Source organism: Lissotriton helveticus, chromosome 3_1 (genome assembly GCF_964261635.1).
Source record: "Lissotriton helveticus chromosome 3_1, aLisHel1.1, whole genome shotgun sequence".
Lineage (NCBI taxonomy): Eukaryota > Metazoa > Chordata > Amphibia > Caudata > Salamandridae > Lissotriton > Lissotriton helveticus.
The window spans coordinates 223,193,777-223,211,106 of record NC_136061.1 but is presented as its reverse complement, the minus strand read 5'-3'; the positions used below and the strand labels follow the sequence as shown (position 1 = coordinate 223,211,106).

The following is a 17,330-nucleotide window of genomic DNA, read 5'->3' as shown; positions in this document are numbered from 1 at the left end:
TCCTGGCTTGAGCCTCGGGTTTCAATGCTGTTAGTCGCAACCATGAGGATCTCCTCGCTGTGATTCCATGCGCATAACCATGCGCAGCCAGCGTTGCGCCATCTGCCGCCGCTCCTATCATCTGATTGGAGACTTGACCGCCCTCCAACAGAATCTCCTCAAAATCCTTCCTATCTTCCGGAGGAAGTTTCTCAGAAAATCTCTGAAGTGAGTCCCACAGAGATCTATCATACCTGCCAAGCAGCGCCTCAGCATTAGAGACCTTAAGGAAAGAAGCCGAGGTGTTACAAACTCTTCTCCCCCATGAGTCTTGCTGCTTGCTGTCCTTATCCGGCGGTACTGTGGATGACGAAGCTACCGCATTGGATTTTCTAGCCGCCGCAATGATTACTGAATCAGGCGGGGGATCAGATTTTAGGAACAAAGGATCCTCCTCAGGAGGACGATACTTCTTGAGAATTCTAGCTGGGACGGACTTCACCGTTGCCGGAGTCAGGAAGACTTCATTCACTGGGTCCATTATACCCGGAACCAACGGCAACAAAGGTTTGGGTGTCGTTCTGTGCTGTAGGGTTTCAAATATGACTGTCGTCTTGATCTGCGGAGCAGTCATAGGCACTCCTAGCTTCAGGGCTCCCCTGCCCAAGATGTCCTGGAACGAGAAGATATCCTCAGTTGGAGATACCCTCGAGCGTGGACTGTTCGTCAAGGTCGGAGAGTAATCCCTGTGAGAACGGTTCCTCGAAGAACCTGAAGAGCTACGGGTCCTCCTGGACCTAGATCTTCTACTTGAACGTGTTCTAGATGGAGATCTATCTCTGTGACGAGATTTTTTCGCACTTGAATGTCTAGAACGAGACTGCTCTTTACGGGGAAGAGCCTGGTCTTGATATGCCTTTAGCCGATCAGCCATCGCCTTGTCCTCGGCCCAGTGGTGAAGGGGTCTATTCCACCTTGGAGAAAGATGAATAGAAGGAGATTTGTGAGTGGGATCCTGCACAGGTGAACGTGGCCGTGAAGGTTGATCCACTTGATCCTGTTGCGATCCTGCAGGGGACTTGGATCTCTCCCTAAGTGAACCGCTGTTTCGTCCATCTGAAGACCCGCCACTGTGAGATGATGAGGAAGACGAGGATCGGCTCCTTTGAGATCTAGAGGAAGATCCCGACCGAGATCTCCTTTCTGCGATCCTCCTTTTCTTGGCAGGGGGTTCATGCACCGGAGATTGTCCCACCTCCGCAGCCGATGCCGATCCTGGAGAACCGAATTGAGACCGAGACTGGTCCAATGGTTCACCTTCCGTCTCCTGCAGCACCTGCCTCAAAGGCGACCTCTCCTGTGATCTTGTAGGAGTGAGGCTCACTGGCTGGGAAACGCTCTGTTCTCTGGCTCTCCGCTGATCCATAGACAGTGGCTGCATCGACGCCGAGCGCTGAGCTGATATACGCTCTCTCGACGTCGACCGTGGCTTCGTCGACACCGATCCCTTCGGCATAGAGCATCTCGCCGTTGAAGGACGTCCACTCAACGACGACTGAGGCTGCTTCGACGCCGATCGCCTGTGCTCTGTCGGCGATGGGGTGTGCCTCGAGGCCGAATGCCGCTTGCTTGAATGCGGCGGAGGCTGCTTCGACGTCGAACGCCATTGATCGGGCGTCGACGTGGGCTGCTTCGACGTCGATCGACTATGTGTCGACGAAGGCTCCCTCGACGCCGAACGACCATGACTAGTCGTCGACGGAGGATGACTCGACGTCGAACGCCGTTGACCTGGCGTCGACGGAGAATGCCTCGACGTCGCAGCATGACGATGCTGCTTCGACGTCATGTGGATCGCCGTCAAACTCTTCCGCTTCGACGGCGACCTATCCCTCGATGCTGTCTGTCGCGGATGTACCTTGGATGTTGACGCTGAAGACATCTTCTTCGTCACCGTCGACGCCGACTGCGAACCGGTCGGGGCTTCTTTCGACGTCGACCGCGTCTTCCGACTTTTCTGCTTCTTGGGAGATCTTCCTCTCTCAGAAAGCCCATAAACACGAATCCTCTCACGTTCTTTAAGAGTTCTGGATGATAAAACCTGGCAGTGTTCACAGGTTTTCGAAGAATGAGAAGCTGGTAGGCACAGGATACACACTGAATGAGTGTCAGTCTTGGCCATCTTCCTTCCACATGAAGGGCACTTGTCAAAGAGAGAAGGCATCTTTGACAGAAAAATCACCTTTTTTGAGCCCAAAAAAGGTAGCAGTAACACCCTAAGTCCAAAAGACGTCAAGTGAAAGCAAAAAATTGTAGTTAACAAGAATATTTTTTTGACAAAAAGCCAAAAAGAAAAGGGAGCTGTTTCACAAGGGTCCTGACTGAAGGAGCCGGAAAGAACAACTGACCTAACTGTCACCCCTGAGGCATGATGGGAAGCCCGGGGTCATGGCTGCCTTAAAGGCACGGTGCCAGTTTTTTTTGTTGAAAATGGTTTCATTTTCTATGCTATTGTTTTGCAATGCAGCCTGAGGGCTAACAATGTCTATTTACAAGCAATTTTTCAGAATTTATGAGTGGTTTACTCATTAAAACACAAAGTTCAAAGGTTATTTGACCTGATGTGTTTTTTCTTTTGCTTTTCTTGCTAATTGCAGTGCATTTATATGTGTTTACATTGTTTTTAGCCTCAGTTATGAAGCTGCATTGGTGTGAGAAAAATAATATATGTGCATACATATATGTGGAGCGAGATATATGTGTTTTTTACATATATATTTTTTATATTGTTTCCGGGGTCCCGCACATTATTATTATTATTATTATTATTAAAAATTTTTATAGAGCGCGTAGTCACCCTGGGGTATCCCAGCGCTGAAGAACCCTACACCAGAGGAGGCTTGGGGGAGGAAAGGGGCAAGAGTAATTTTAAACATAATCAGTATAAACAGAGACGATATTGAGCCGGGGTGGTTATGGTTTAAGGGAACAGGTGAGTTTTGAGTCGTTTCCTAAATCTCAGGTAGTTCGGTTCTTTCCGCAGGTCTCGAGGAAGGGCATTCCATAGACGCGCTGTGTGGATCGAGAAACGTCTACCACCCGTGCGGGCTTTCTTGAATCTAGGCACGGTGATAAAGGACTCCTCGTCTGATCGAAGAGATCTGGGGGCTTTGTAAGGTTGTATAAATTTCCTCAAAATGGGGGGGCCCTGATTCTGCAGTAGCCTATGGGCCAGGCTTAGGGCTTTGAATGTTACTCGTTCCCTCACTGGGAGCCAGTGAAGGAGTTTCAGGGCAGGTTTGGCCGAAGCTCTGACGGGAGTATGCGTGAGAATCCGGGCGGCCGCGTTTTGAATTTTCTGCAATTTGTTTAGGGTTGCTTCGGGGGCGCCCAGGTATATAGCATTGCTATAGTCAAGCCTGGACAGTATGAGGCCTTGGATGAGAAGTCTTTGCGAAGTGGATGGAAGGAGGGGCAGGATCTTTCTCATCGATTTGAGTAGGCCGAAGCATGTGCCTGCTACTTTTTTAGCCTGCGTGGTGAATGTAAGGTCCGTTTCGATCCATACTCCCAGGCTTTTTACTTCCTGTTTAGGGACAGGGGGGGGTCCTAGACAGGGTGGCCAGATGTTCACAGGGAAGGTGGGTCCTTTCTGGCCCAGAAGAAGAATGTCAGTTTTAGAACCATTCAGTTTTAAGGCTGAATAGTTCATCCACCCTTGGATCTCCTTCAAGCAATTGAATAGGTCCACTGGCTGCTGGCTAGGGTGGGAAAGGGAGACAACTAGTTGTGTGTCGTCCGCATAACTGACAATGCTCACTCCGAACGGGGTGACGATCTCCTCCAATGGGGACATATAGATGTTAAACAATGTGGGGCTCAGGGAGGAGCCCTGAGGCACACCACATTGGAGGGGAGTGTCGGAGGAGCAGGTGTTATTTTCCCAGATCTGGAAGGAACGATGGGCCAGAAAGGAGGAAAGCCAGGACAGAGCGGTGCCTTCTACTCCTACCTTTTTGAGCCGTTTGACCAGCAATTGATGGTTGACAGTGTCGAAGGCCGCGCTCAGGTCGAGGAGGATCACTGCCACTGATCCTCCTTCGTCTAAGAGCGTTCTGGCCTCCTCCACTGCAGCCAGGAGGGCGATGTCGGTGCCCTGTCCAGGGCGGAAGCCTGTCTGCGAGTTTTTTAGCAGGTTGTTGGTTTCGAGAAACTGGGAGAGTTTCTTATTCACCAGTTTCTCGGCAACCTTACTGGTCCCGGGGAGGAGGGATATTGGTCGGTAGTTGGCCAGTTCAGCTGGGTCTAGGGAGGGTTTTTTTTAGCAACGCCTTAACGACGGCCGCTTTCCAGCTAGGGGGGACGACTCCCTGTTGAAAAGAGGCGTTGATGAGCTTAGTGAGGGGGGGGATGATAGTGGGAGCGACTTCCTTAAGGGTCCGTAGCGGTGCGGGGTCCCTAGGAGATCCGCTTTTGATGGATGTGAGCGTGATCTCTACTTCTTCGTGGGTTATTTGTCCCCACGAGGTTAGACGAGGGGCGATCGAGGTGTCGGAGGGCTCGTCGGTCTCGCCAGTATTAGTCGGGGGGATGGAGTCAAGAATTTTTTGAATTTTTTCTTGGAAGAAGCTCGCTAGCTGAATACATTTTTCCTGGTCCGCCTTTGGATCTGGTGGGTTTCTGGGGGCGGGGTCAGGGACCTTAACCACTTGGCTGCTAAGGGGTATGCATGTAGGGCCATTGACTTTCCATTGAAATCAATGGGAACTACATGACGAGCTGGGCTCGTCATGAGCGTCGAAGGGGTTAAGCAGTTCTTTCAAGATGGTGTAGGTTTCTTTGCTTGAGCAGGCAGCTTTTTCAATTCGTTCCTGGAAAAACCGACTTTTTGTCTTGTCGATCGCAGCTTTGTATGCTGATAGGGCGGTGGAATAGGCGTCCTTGTTAACATTGGATTTTTCCTTCCTCCATGACCGCTCCGCTCTTTTGCAGTCCTGCCGCAGCGACTTGAGCTCTGGCGTATACCATGGGGCTGAGGGTACACGTTTATTGTGTCTGAGGATAGTGATCTTGGGAATAAGGATATCCAGGGAGGACGTAATCCAGGAGCAAAACTGTTCGTCGGCCGTTATGGCGTCGGAGGACAGTACTGGGATAGTCTTAGAGAGGATGTCAGTCCATTCTGATGGTATGAGTTTATGCCATCGTCTGTCTTTGGTTTTAACTTTTACAGGCTGGATAGGCACAGAAGGGGCTTCCCATGAGAAGGGGACTAGGAGGTGATCAGTCCATGGCAGTGGCAAAGGTGGACTGGTGGTGATATTGGCATTAGTGAGAACGGGGTCTAGTAAGTGTCCCTTGTCATGGGTGGGTTCATTATTGGCCAGCCTGATATTAAGTGATAGCAGGTCCACTAGTAGGTCCGAGGCGGAACGGTCAGTGGGATCTGTGAAGTGAAGGTTCAAGTCGCCAACAATGAGAAAGTTGGAAACAGAAGCGGCTAGTTGGGAGGCCGCTTCGGTGACTGCATTGAGAAATTTCCCGAGCGTACCTGGGGGCCGATAGATTAGGAAACCCGAAAGGGAATGCCTTGGGGAAGATTGGAGGGAGAAGTGGCAGCTTTCGGAGTTGTCAATTTGGGCGTCACTAGTTCTACAGGTAAACTGTTCCCGGTAGATTATGGCCAACCCTCCTCCTCTTCCTTTTGGTCTGTGGAGAGTTTGGATGAGGTAGCCTGGGGGAAGGGCGGATACCGCGTCCGCATCGGTACTGTCAGAGAGCCAAGTTTCTGTGAGAAATAAAGCGTCCGAGCCTTGATCTTCGATCAACTCATTGATTTCGAGTGCGTGCTTGGGGAGAGAACGACAGTTGAGAAGACCCAGTTGTAGACTGGGAATGGCTGTGGTATGAGTGGTTGGGTAACAACGCGGGCAGCTTGTGAAGGGTTTGCCTGTGTCGTGAATGTAACTACATCCTTGGTTTTTTTCAGGTCGGAGTTCCAGGAGCCTGTCTGCTGAGTATGTCAGAAGGCTGGGGGGTGGATCTGGCAGGGTTCCTGAGCCTGGGTCCGTTCGGGCCCGGACGGGCCCAGACGGGCTTGCCTTTGGCGCGCCTTCGGCGCGCTGACGGCGCGCCCGCTGCGCCCGTCCGCTGCGCGTACGGAAATGACACATATTTTTATACAGTGAGGGGGTGTGGCCTCCAAGGGGGCGTGGCCTAGTCGCACGCCGGCAATGGCGCCGTGAATGTTTGGGCGGGACCCGCTGTCAGCGCTGGGCAGCTGAGCGGTGGGCTGAGAAGCGGTTCTTGCACAGCCAGGTAAGGCAAGATATTTCAGCAGAAGAGGGCCAAGTTACACATAAATCACAATAGCAGCAACAATTTTTAAAATGGTTAAAATCTTGGTCTCCCTGCTATTTTGCCTCAGGAGGTTTCTGGGTTCTGGCAGGTATCGCTAGTGCGTCAGCTTTTATACCTACTCGGAAGGGGGCGTGGCCTCCAAGGGGGCGTGGCCTAGTCGCACGCCGGCAATGGCGCCGTGAATGTTTGGGCGGGACCCGCTGTCAGCGCTGGGCAGCTGAGCGGTGGGCTGAGAAGCGGTTCTTGCACAGCCAGGTAAGGCAAGATATTTCAGCAGAAGAGGGCCAAGTTACACATAAATCACAATAGCAGCAACAATTTTTAAAATGGTTAAAATCTTGGTCTCCCGGCTATTTTGCCTCAGGAGGTTTCTGGGTTCTGGCAGGTATCGCTAGTGCGTCAGCTTTTATACCTACTCGGAAGGGGGCGTGGCCTCCAAGGGGGCGTGGCCTAGTCGCACGCCGGCAATGGCGCCGTGAATGTTTGGGCGGGACCCGCTGTCAGCGCTGGGCAGCTGAGCGGTGGGCTGAGAAGCGGTTCTTGCACAGCCAGGTAAGGCAAGATATTTCAGCAGAAGAGGGCCAAGTTACACATAAATCACAATAGCAGCAACAATTTTTAAAATGGTTAAAATCTTGGTCTCCCGGCTATTTTGCCTCAGGAGGTTTCTGGGTTCTGGCAGGTATCGCTAGTGCGTCAGCTTTTATACCTACTCGGAAGGGGGCGTGGCCTCCAAGGGGGCGTGGCCTAGTCGCACGCCGGCAATGGCGCCGTGAATGTTTGGGCGGGACCCGCTGTCAGCGCTGGGCAGCTGAGCGGTGGGCTGAGAAGCGGTTCTTGCACAGCCAGGTAAGGCAAGATATTTCAGCAGAAGAGGGCCAAGTTACACATAAATCACAATAGCAGCAACAATTTTTAAAATGGTTAAAATCTTGGTCTCCCGGCTATTTTGCCTCAGGAGGTTTCTGGGTTCTGGCAGGTATCGCTAGTGCGTCAGCTTTTATACCTACTCGGAAGGGGGCGTGGCCTCCAAGGGGGCGTGGCCTAGTCGCACGCCGGCAATGGCGCCGTGAATGTTTGGGCGGGACCCGCTGTCAGCGCTGGGCAGCTGAGCGGTGGGCTGAGAAGCGGTTCTTGCACAGCCAGGTAAGGCAAGATATTTCAGCAGAAGAGGGCCAAGTTACACATAAATCACAATAGCAGCAACAATTTTTAAAATGGTTAAAATCTTGGTCTCCCGGCTATTTTGCCTCAGGAGGTTTCTGGGTTCTGGCAGGTATCGCTAGTGCGTCAGCTTTTATACCTACTCGGAAGGGGGCGTGGCCTCCAAGGGGGCGTGGCCTAGTCGCACGCCGGCAATGGCGCCGTGAATGTTTGGGCGGGACCCGCTGTCAGCGCTGGGCAGCTGAGCGGTGGGCTGAGAAGCGGTTCTTGCACAGCCAGGTAAGGCAAGATATTTCAGCAGAAGAGGGCCAAGTTACACATAAATCACAATAGCAGCAACAATTTTTAAAATGGTTAAAATCTTGGTCTCCCGGCTATTTTGCCTCAGGAGGTTTCTGGGTTCTGGCAGGTATCGCTAGTGCGCCAGCTTTTATACCTACTCGGAAGGGGGCGTGGCCTCCAAGGGGGCGTGGCCTAGTCGCACGCCGGCAATGGCGCCGTGAATGTTTGGGCGGGACCCGCTGTCAGCGCTGGGCAGCTGAGCGGTGGGCTGAGAAGCGGTTCTTGCACAGCCAGGTAAGGCAAGATATTTCAGCAGAAGAGGGCCAAGTTACACATAAATCACAATAGCAGCAACAATGGGCGGGAATATTCAGTGCTTATGACTATTGATGAGGATCCCCTGGAAGAGAAGTGGGAAACGCGTACCAAACAATACCGTCGAGGGTAGAGTGAATTGAGCACCAAGGAGAACCCGAAGAACGGTTTTGAACCGGGAGAGGAGTCACAGTAGCCAGCCCCTCAGTATATCTAAATGGCACACTCGTAATGGAGCCTGAGTGGTTTTCATGAATGAGGTTGTGGCATTTACAAGATGGAAATCATTCTCTCAAAATATGGAGGCTTATGTTGGGACACAGGAGACAGCAGATCCAAGGTAAGAGTGATAAAGCTTGGCCAGCTTGTGGCTACCCTAGTAGCGAAGTAGTGATGCCGCTTTTCCGCTCCGTAAGTTGCTAGATTTATTTGTGTCACTATTTTTGTGTTTAAATAACACTTAAATGAATGGTACTCAAATGTCCAACCTCAAAAGAATGAAGGGTAATTACTTTGCCAAAATTTGAATTTGTTACCTTCAAATCACTGCAGATGCCAGGGGTGAACATTAACTCAATAAGCAATTCTTTGTGCTGTGTGCAAAGTACGAATGTACAAAAGGAGCCAAATGTACGTAAAAAGGAGCATACTAGAACTAATTTCACTGAAGGCATCAGGATCTTTTGGATCATTACACCACCTATGATAAACACATTATTCTGGTGGACATGAAGTGCCACCACCAGAATATAAACTATGTCACCATGGGGCGTGGCTTGGGCGCCAATGGCGGAGGTCGCCTAGAGGCTCGGCTCCGCGGTCGAGTCCCTATTAATCCTGAACCCGGGTTTCTTGGGAGCCCCGACCCCGCACAGGCATCCCCTACACCCTGTGGACCTCCCTGCCCTGACCGCAGGACTGCGACGCCCGCAGGATCGAGGCGGAGCCGAGGTGAGGGAGACGAGCGGCGTAGAGCAAGATGGCGCCTGCTCCGCTCTAACTGCGGCGAGTACGGCCGGAGAGCCGGAGACGCCGGCAAGCCCTCTTGGGAGAGGGAACAAAGCGGAATTTAGCCCTGCAGTCCCCGGAGGCAGACGTCGGTACACGGACACCACAGAGGTGAGCCCTGCGGCTCCACCGTGAGAGGCTGCGGAGACGCACCGGAGGGGGAGGGGCGGATAGACCTGCCTGCAGCCGAGAGGTGAGCAGCGGAGGAGAGCCGCGGGGCGGGTTCTGCACCCACACCGTCCTGAGAAGCGGACCGCACGGCCACGCCGAGGAGTAACCGGAGGTAGCCCATACCGCTCCCTGCTGAGAAGGTACTGAAAGGAGCGGAGTGGTGTCGGCGGAGGACGCTGTGGCTGGAGGGGCCGGGACGCCGGCGGGCAAACAGTGGCGATCCGGGGGGGGAGGGGCGGCTGCATCAGTTCCACGCTCTGGGGACGGTGGGGATTGCCCGTGAGCAGTGGCGGAGGAGAGACTTTTCCACGACGGTGGCACCTGGCACAGCCCTTGGCCATCACTATAGCCCCGAACCACGACGTGGAGCACTGGAGCAGGGTGGCTGCTAAATCCTGCGGGGGGGGACTCCTTGACCACGCATAACGGGCCCAGGCTGGGTGGAGCTGGATCTTCCGCGAGGGCGCCCAGATCACGCGCTGGAACCTCGCGCGGAGGAGGAACGTGAAACTGCTCGAGCACTATCGCCTCAACGGCGGGACGTCTCCTGCCCCCCCCCCCCCCCCCCCCACCGATACCGCTTCCACAAGTGCACAGCCTTTGTCCTGGGGTGCAGGGTCCTCGGACGTGCCCGCCTGCGGGTTCCCACCCGGACCACCTTGACCGCCGCCTGGGAGCCCACTGGCCTGGTGGCCGGCTATTGGCCGCGAGGAGGGTGCTTTGAGACACTTTGGAGGGCACACCGTGCGGACGTCACTGCCCCCCGTTGCTGAGAAGACCCTCCGGTGGCCCCCCCACTCGACATGGGAAAGCCGAAGGGCCCGAAGGGGGGCGCCCAGACCGCCTCTGATACAGGGCCACCTGACACAGAAGAGCGCCGACACCTGGAAGAGCCGAATACTCCGCCGATCCAGGACCAACTGGACCAAATCCTGCGGGCGATCACTGAGACTAGGTCGGCCCTCCGAGAGGATATAGCCCAGGTGGCGACGGGCTTGGGCCTACTTAGAGCGGACCACGGCAAGCTCTCAGATAGAGTGAAAGAAGTGGAGGGTTCGGTGCGCCACCTGGAACCGGCGCAGAAAACACTGAACGCCACGATGAAAGACGCCATGTCCAGAATCGAAGCCCTAGAGAAGCGTGCGGAAGGACGAAACAGGAGGAATAACATTCGGATAGTGGGCCTTCCGGAGAAAATTGAGGGAGATGACATGGTGGCGTTTCTGGAGGATTGGCTGCGAACGAAGGTGGCGCCTGAAGGACTGTCGCCCTTCTATACGTTGGAACGGGCACACAGGGTGCCGGCCAAGCCGCCATTGCAGGGTGGTCCCCCCAGACCGGTGGTGGCGAGATTGCTCCATTTCCGCGACAGGGACCTGCTGTTGCAGGCGGCCAGGAAGGGGGGACCGTACAAGGTGGACAATAGCCGAGTGAACATTTTCCCGGATTACACCTACGAGACGCAGAGACGTCGATCCTCCTTCCTAGCGGTGAAACGGGAACTGCGTGCTGAGGGCATCCAGTACTCCTTGCTATTCCCGGCACGACTCCGCATCATAATGGATGAATCCACCAAGTTCTTTGACACCCCGGACGAAGCGTGCAGTTGGCTTGAACTGTACAGGGCTGGCAAGGATGGCTTTGGGGCCTCTTCTCAAGCGACAATGGGAGACAGCCTACAGCGGAGACCTAAGAGGTTCAGGCACCGCAGGGGCAGAACCACTCGTCCCTCCACGGTGGAGACTGCGGCAGAGAGACGTGGAGTGATAGAAATGGTCTCTTCCCTATCTGGCCCACTAGGTGACCTGGAGAAAACTCAATCGGATCCTGATGTAAGCGGGGGCCGCTCGGACACGGAGGGCTCGGAAGTTGATAGCCTGAAACTCCCGGCGGTCACCCCAGAAACGGCGGAAGGTCTACTAGACGAACAATGACACTGCTGGGTGAGCTGGTTCTGATGATGGGAACGGGAGTCGGGGATTAAAGGGAGGCCGCTTGAATGGGAGGATGTAACTCACTGGAGGAAATGTTTACTTACTGCCTGTGATGAGGATTACGGGGCTCCCCTATTTAGCCCATAATTGTATAGGGCTCGGCCGCGCGCTAGCTTGCAGTGGGCGGCCCCACATTGTTGCTCGACCCCCCACATCGCCCTTAAGGCATACCTGCGGTGGCTACCGTCAGGTTAGTTAAAGAAAGGTTTATGGAGGGTACAGTTTGGATGGGAACTAGATGGCATGGTTTAGAACCTGTTCTGGGGGGGAGGGTGAGGGAATCTTGTTTGAAAGTTTCTTTATTGTTGTGGGAAGGGGAACTCGTCATTGGTATGAGAGTGGCTGGGTACTTAACCGAGTCTGTAATGCGCTTAGAGAGACTGGAACGCGAAATATGGGATAATGGCTGATATCTCAACTCTGAAATGCATCACCTGGAATGTGAGGGGTCTGCACACCATGGCCAGGCGACATAAGGTTCACGCTTATGTAGTGCGCAGGGGAGTACAGATAGCGCTCCTGCAGGAGACATCTCACCAAATCAGAAGGGCTCGCGCTACAGTGCAGATGGCGAGGTCAATTGTATAACACCACATACTCGGCTTATGCAAGGGGGGCGCTGATATGGATAAAAGCGAGAGTGCCCTTCCAGGTACATAGTCACACTATAGATCCAGGAGGGAGGTTTGTGGCAGTTGCAGGGAGACTAGGGGGTCGAGAAGTGAACATCTGTTGCATCTATGCGCCTAATACGGACCAACTCGCCTTTCTGACTGCACTGTCGGGCTCATTGGCCCGCTACCTGTCGGGGCCTATCCTCCTGGGGGGTGATTTCAACTCGGTGACTGACATTATTCTGGATAGGTCCCATCCCCCCCTTCCGGACTCCCCGACACGTCGGGTGGCCAGAGGCAGAGTAGACTGGCAGACTAAATGGGGTCTGGTGGATATCTGGCGAGCGCATCATCCGCACGCCCGGGACTACTCCCATTTCTCCGGCATGCACGAGTTACACGTGAGGCTAGATGGGCTGCTGGGATCGAGAGAGGTGGTCTCGGCGGTCTTACGGTCTGAGTACTTGACAAGAACCATCTCAGACCACAATCCGTTACTGATTGATCTCTGTTGGCACCAGGGCACCCCTTGTGTCCCGACCTGGAAGTTGCGACCGGAACTACTAGAGGACCAAGTGTTCCGTAGTGACTTAGAAGACAAGATTGCGGGATACTTTGAGCTGAACGAGGGCACGACTGCAGAGAGGGCCACGGAATGGGACGCCTTTAAGGTGGTCATTAGGGGCTACTGCATCACGCAGAAAGTTGGAGTACGCCGGGTGCTCCTAAAGGACCTAGCGAAAGCTGATCGAGCCCTCCGCGACCTAGAAATCACCCGCCCTGGCCGCCCGGAGCTCCAACAACAAGTCTTAGCGGCAAAAGAAGCTGTGGCGGTTGAAGTTGAGCGACTACGAAGCTATGACTATAAAACGTACCTGACTAGGTCACTGGCTGAAAGCGACAAATCGAGTACGCTACTGGCTTGGCTCGCTAATCCGACTAGACGCACCTCGCCGATTGTGGCCATGCAGACGGCAGAAGGCAGTGCGGTGATAACTCCACCCGAAATCCTTCACTGCTTTTGGCATTACTATAAACAGCTCTATGGTAGTCGGTTAGCCTCCGACCTTACTCCGAGGGATGCCTTCCTGAGGGACCTTCCGATCCCCACTCTGGACCCGGAGCGGGCGAAAGACCTGGGACGAGACGTGGAGATTGGGGAGATCAGACACGCCATAAAAAACATGGCGCGGAATAAAACTCCGGGCCTCGATGGACTCCCAGTCGAGTTCTATGCTGCATACATAGAGCTCCTGGCCCCCAAACTCCTACAGGTTTATAAGGAAGCGAGGAAGCTAGGAAGACTACCAGGTACGATGAGGGAGGCCCTAGTGGTACCGCTACTTAAACCTAACCGCGAGGGCGTGGAGCCAGCATCTTATAGACCGCTCTCAATGCTCACGGTCGATTATAAGATCTTGAGCAGCATATTGGCCTCACGACTGCTAGGACACATGAGCTCCTTGGTACATACGGACCAGGCGGGCTTCATCCCCGGACGTAATACCACAATGAACATCCGGCGCTTGTTTCGCCTGCTGGAGGGAGACCACACCTATGCCTCAAACCCTGCGATTCTCTCGATAGATATTGAGAAGGCCTTTGACAGTTTAGAATGGGTTTATCTACACAGGATCCTGGAGCGGTTTGGTATGGGGGAGGGTTTCCTGGGATGGACTAGGGTATTGTATTCCTCAGCGATGGCTAGAGTGAAATCGGGCCCGCTGATATCTCAACGCTACCCTGTGGAGAGGGGCACAAGGCAAGGCTGCTCCCTATCTCCGTTGCTATTCGCCCTAGCAGTGGAACCACTGGCAATTTCGATCCGCACTGGCGCCCACTACAGGGGGTTGCAATCTCCGTTGGGCCACCAGTATATTTCCCTATACGCTGATGATCTGTTGCTTTTCCTGGAGGACGTAGGACCGGCCCTGGCTGGAGCGGACTCAGTGCTCACGGCCTTTGGTGCGGTGTCTGGGCTCCGGGTGAACTGCCTGTTCCCGGTCCGAAGCGTCAGTCCCATACCGGACATTCACAGGGAGATCCGATGGGAGCCGGCTTGTTTCAAGTACTTGGGGGTGCACGTTTACCATCGCCCTGCCGACACGCTTGAAGGCAACATCTCCAGGGGTATTAGAGCGCTCAAAGGCAGCATGACCTTTTGGTCCACCCTGCCCTTGTCAGTGGCGGGGCGAATTGCTCTATTGAAGATGGTCGCACTGCCCCGCCTCTTATACTACTTCAGGACATTACCGATCTGGATCCCTAGGTCTACGTTTCAGGGCCTGGAGTCCATGATAGTGGCGTTCCTGTGGGCCGCGGGCCGCCGCAGAGTGGCGCTCAGAACCTTGCAAAGACCTAAGGCGGAGGGAGGGCTGGCGGCGCCTGACTTTGAGAAGTATTATTTGGCCGCACAGCTGCAGACCTATACCCAAGAGATGGCGCGCGAGTTCCGGGGGCCGGAAGAGGCATGGGGTACTGGCATACCCCGACATGTCCTGGCGTACATTGCATTACAACAGAAGCTGGATCTGAAAGACCTCACTCTAGAGGAACGCACCATACGCTCATGTTGGAACAGAACACACCGGAAAATAGGAGGTACGAGACCTTATGCCCCGGAAATCCCGCTGGGAGTGCTCACTGCACTACCCCATGGTGGAGACTGGTCACGGCTGGGAGAATGGGAGGACCTCGGCATACAGGTCGTAGGTGACCTTTACGAGGACGGGACGTTGCTGCCCTTCCGGGCGCTTCTAGACCGCTATGATGTCCCTAGAGGCGATTTCTTGCTCCACGCGGCGGTCACCAGGGCACTCCAGGCACATTGGAAGATGGGCCAGGAGGAACCGCAGGTGTCGAAGGCGTGCCAATACGTCATGATGTCGGCGGGAACAGTCAAGGCAGTCTCGTGCTTATACTCCAGAATGGTGGACGATAGATTGACCCCCTTGACGAACCTCAAGACTAGATGGGAATTGGACATAGGAAATGAAATACCGGAGACCGCATGGGCCCAGCTGGTGCAGCGAGCCTGGAGGGGCACACGGAATGCCCGATTTCAACTAGTCCACTTCTACGTTTTACACCGTGCCTATTTGACACCGAAGAAACTGCAGAAATACTTCAACCTGGAAACGGCGGCCTGCCCTAGATGCAGGACGGATGGAGCGGACCTGCTACATATGCTGTGGTCCTGCCCAATGTTGACTTCCTACTGGCTGTTTGTGGGAGAAACACTGACTGAAGTGACAGGCAGATCATTACAGATAGATGCTGCTGTAGGGTTCCTTCATTGGTTTCCGCATACCCCCAAAAACAAGATTACTAATAAGTTCATAGACTTAGGGCTGCTTCTGGCAAAACGAGAAATCACCAGACACTGGAAGGCGCGAGCTGGTCCTACAGGCGATAGGTGGCGGAATGAACTTCTCAAGTGGGCGGGGAGTGAAAGTACATTGCGTTATCAGCAGGCGAGGAAGCGACGGGATGAGAGAGCCCTGGAGTTGGCGCAAGCATGGGAGACACTGGTGCAGGCCCTGCGCGATCATGATACACATACTGACTCTGATAGTACGGAAGGAGAACGACCTAGTTCTCGATAACAGCCTACTAGCGGGGTGGACCTCCGAAGAAGACCCAATTCTCTGATAACACTCTGATAGACCGCACGAAACTCTACCAATGACGAGAGGGGAGGGGGACAGAGGAGGGCAGCGCTAATGGCTTCCGTGTACTCTAGCATAAGGTACCGCTATGTTTGACGAATTGCACCTCTGGGGGGAATGGGAAGCTTGGGGAAGGGAAAAGGGATGTTTTCGTTTGGTTGCTTAGAAAAGCAGAAGTGTTTTATTTTTCCACCTACTGAACACTATTGGAACGGAGGGATGTTACTCATGACCTACTGGCACACGCCGCCCGACCCCCGGGTTGTGGGCTGAATGGCCGTGTATAGAATTGCTGAACTCAACGTCCTAATGACTCATATTTTTCTACTAGGTGCCAATAATGTGCTCACATCTCTTTCCTGCAATAAAAATATATTTGACAAAAAAAATAAATAAACTATGTCACCATAAAAGTGACGGAAAAAGCTTCTGAATCTCTTCTGCACAACAGACGACATGTGGTTTAGCTTAGTCTTAAATAATTATGCCTTCTTTAAGCTAGTACCAGAGGCTTGAATTGCTTATAAACCAGATCATTCCAATTCTCAAACTGCGCATTTGATAATCTTACCACCAATTCTCTTTTTTCTGCCAGACAGGATGGCTTGTATCCTGCTTTTCTCAGGTTCAAACAATTCCTAGTGTGGTGTCTGATCATGTTACAGGCATTCTGTTTTTCCCTCCACCCAGACGTCCTTTCCCTAAGGTCCTCTCCTTAATCATGTTACAGAGTTAGAAAGTCCCTAAATTAGGGTATAGGACACACAGCAGTTTAATAGATAAGTGTCAATTAATTTGATTAATGCCAGAAATGTTATGAAAGGAAACTGTTACTTACCCAGTAAGCATCTGTTTGTGGCTTGTTGTGCTGTCGATTCACATGCTTAGCATAAGTCTGCCATCTAATGTTGGGCTCGGATGTGTGCAAGTTGTTTTTCGAAGAGGTTTTTCGAGTCACGAGGTCTACTGACTCCTCCTCTTGCTTGATTGTGCATGCTCCTCTACTCCTCTCCTCTCCAGTTTTCTACTTGGCGGGTGAGGATGGATTGTAAAGGGTGATGTATCCTAGTGAGATAACATGCGTGAGAATTGTAATATTTAATGTAGATAACTGCAACCAACACAGGTTTCAGGGGAGGAGGCTAGGCACATGTGAATCTACAGCATTACGTGCCACAGATGCTTACTGAGTAAGTAACATTTTCCATGGGAGGCATGTGTGCCTGTAGATACACAAGCTCAGCATAGACTGTAAAGCATTTTTCTTCCTAAAGCGGTGGCTAACCTGTGTGGGTTGCATTTGTTTTAAATAGTGTAAACAGAACCACATAAGCTTGTTGACAGTCCAAGACATCTACACAGGAATGTTTTGTAAATGTATGTGGTGTAGACCATGTAGCTGCTTTACATGTCAGCTATAGGTATGTTTCCTAAAAAGGCCATTGAAGCTCCTTTTTATGAGTAGATTGAGCTTTTGGAGGGATAGGTGGAGTTCATTTAGCTTTAGCTTAACAAGTTTGGATACATTTAACGATCCAATGGTAAATGCCCGATTTGGAAATGGCCTTGCCTTTGTGTGGTTTTGAGAATGCAAAAAAGAGTAGTTGGGTTTTTACTAAATGATTGAGCTCTATCAATGTAGTACATACGAGCTCTTTTTACATCTAGAGTGTGAAAAGCCCTTTCTGCAAATGAATCAGGTTGTGGAAAAAAAACTGGTAATTCAATAGATTGAATTAAGTGTAACTGAAAGACCACTTCTGGTAAGAATTTAG

The 17,330-nt window shown here is 52.8% G+C and overlaps 1 protein-coding gene across 5 annotated transcripts in view; it reads right to left on the bottom strand.

The window, feature by feature from the left end:
• Positions 1–17,330, bottom strand: part of DTX2 (deltex E3 ubiquitin ligase 2) — a 755,107-nt gene that overhangs the window by 149,422 nt on the left and 588,355 nt on the right. The gene's annotated exons all lie outside the window — the stretch shown is intronic.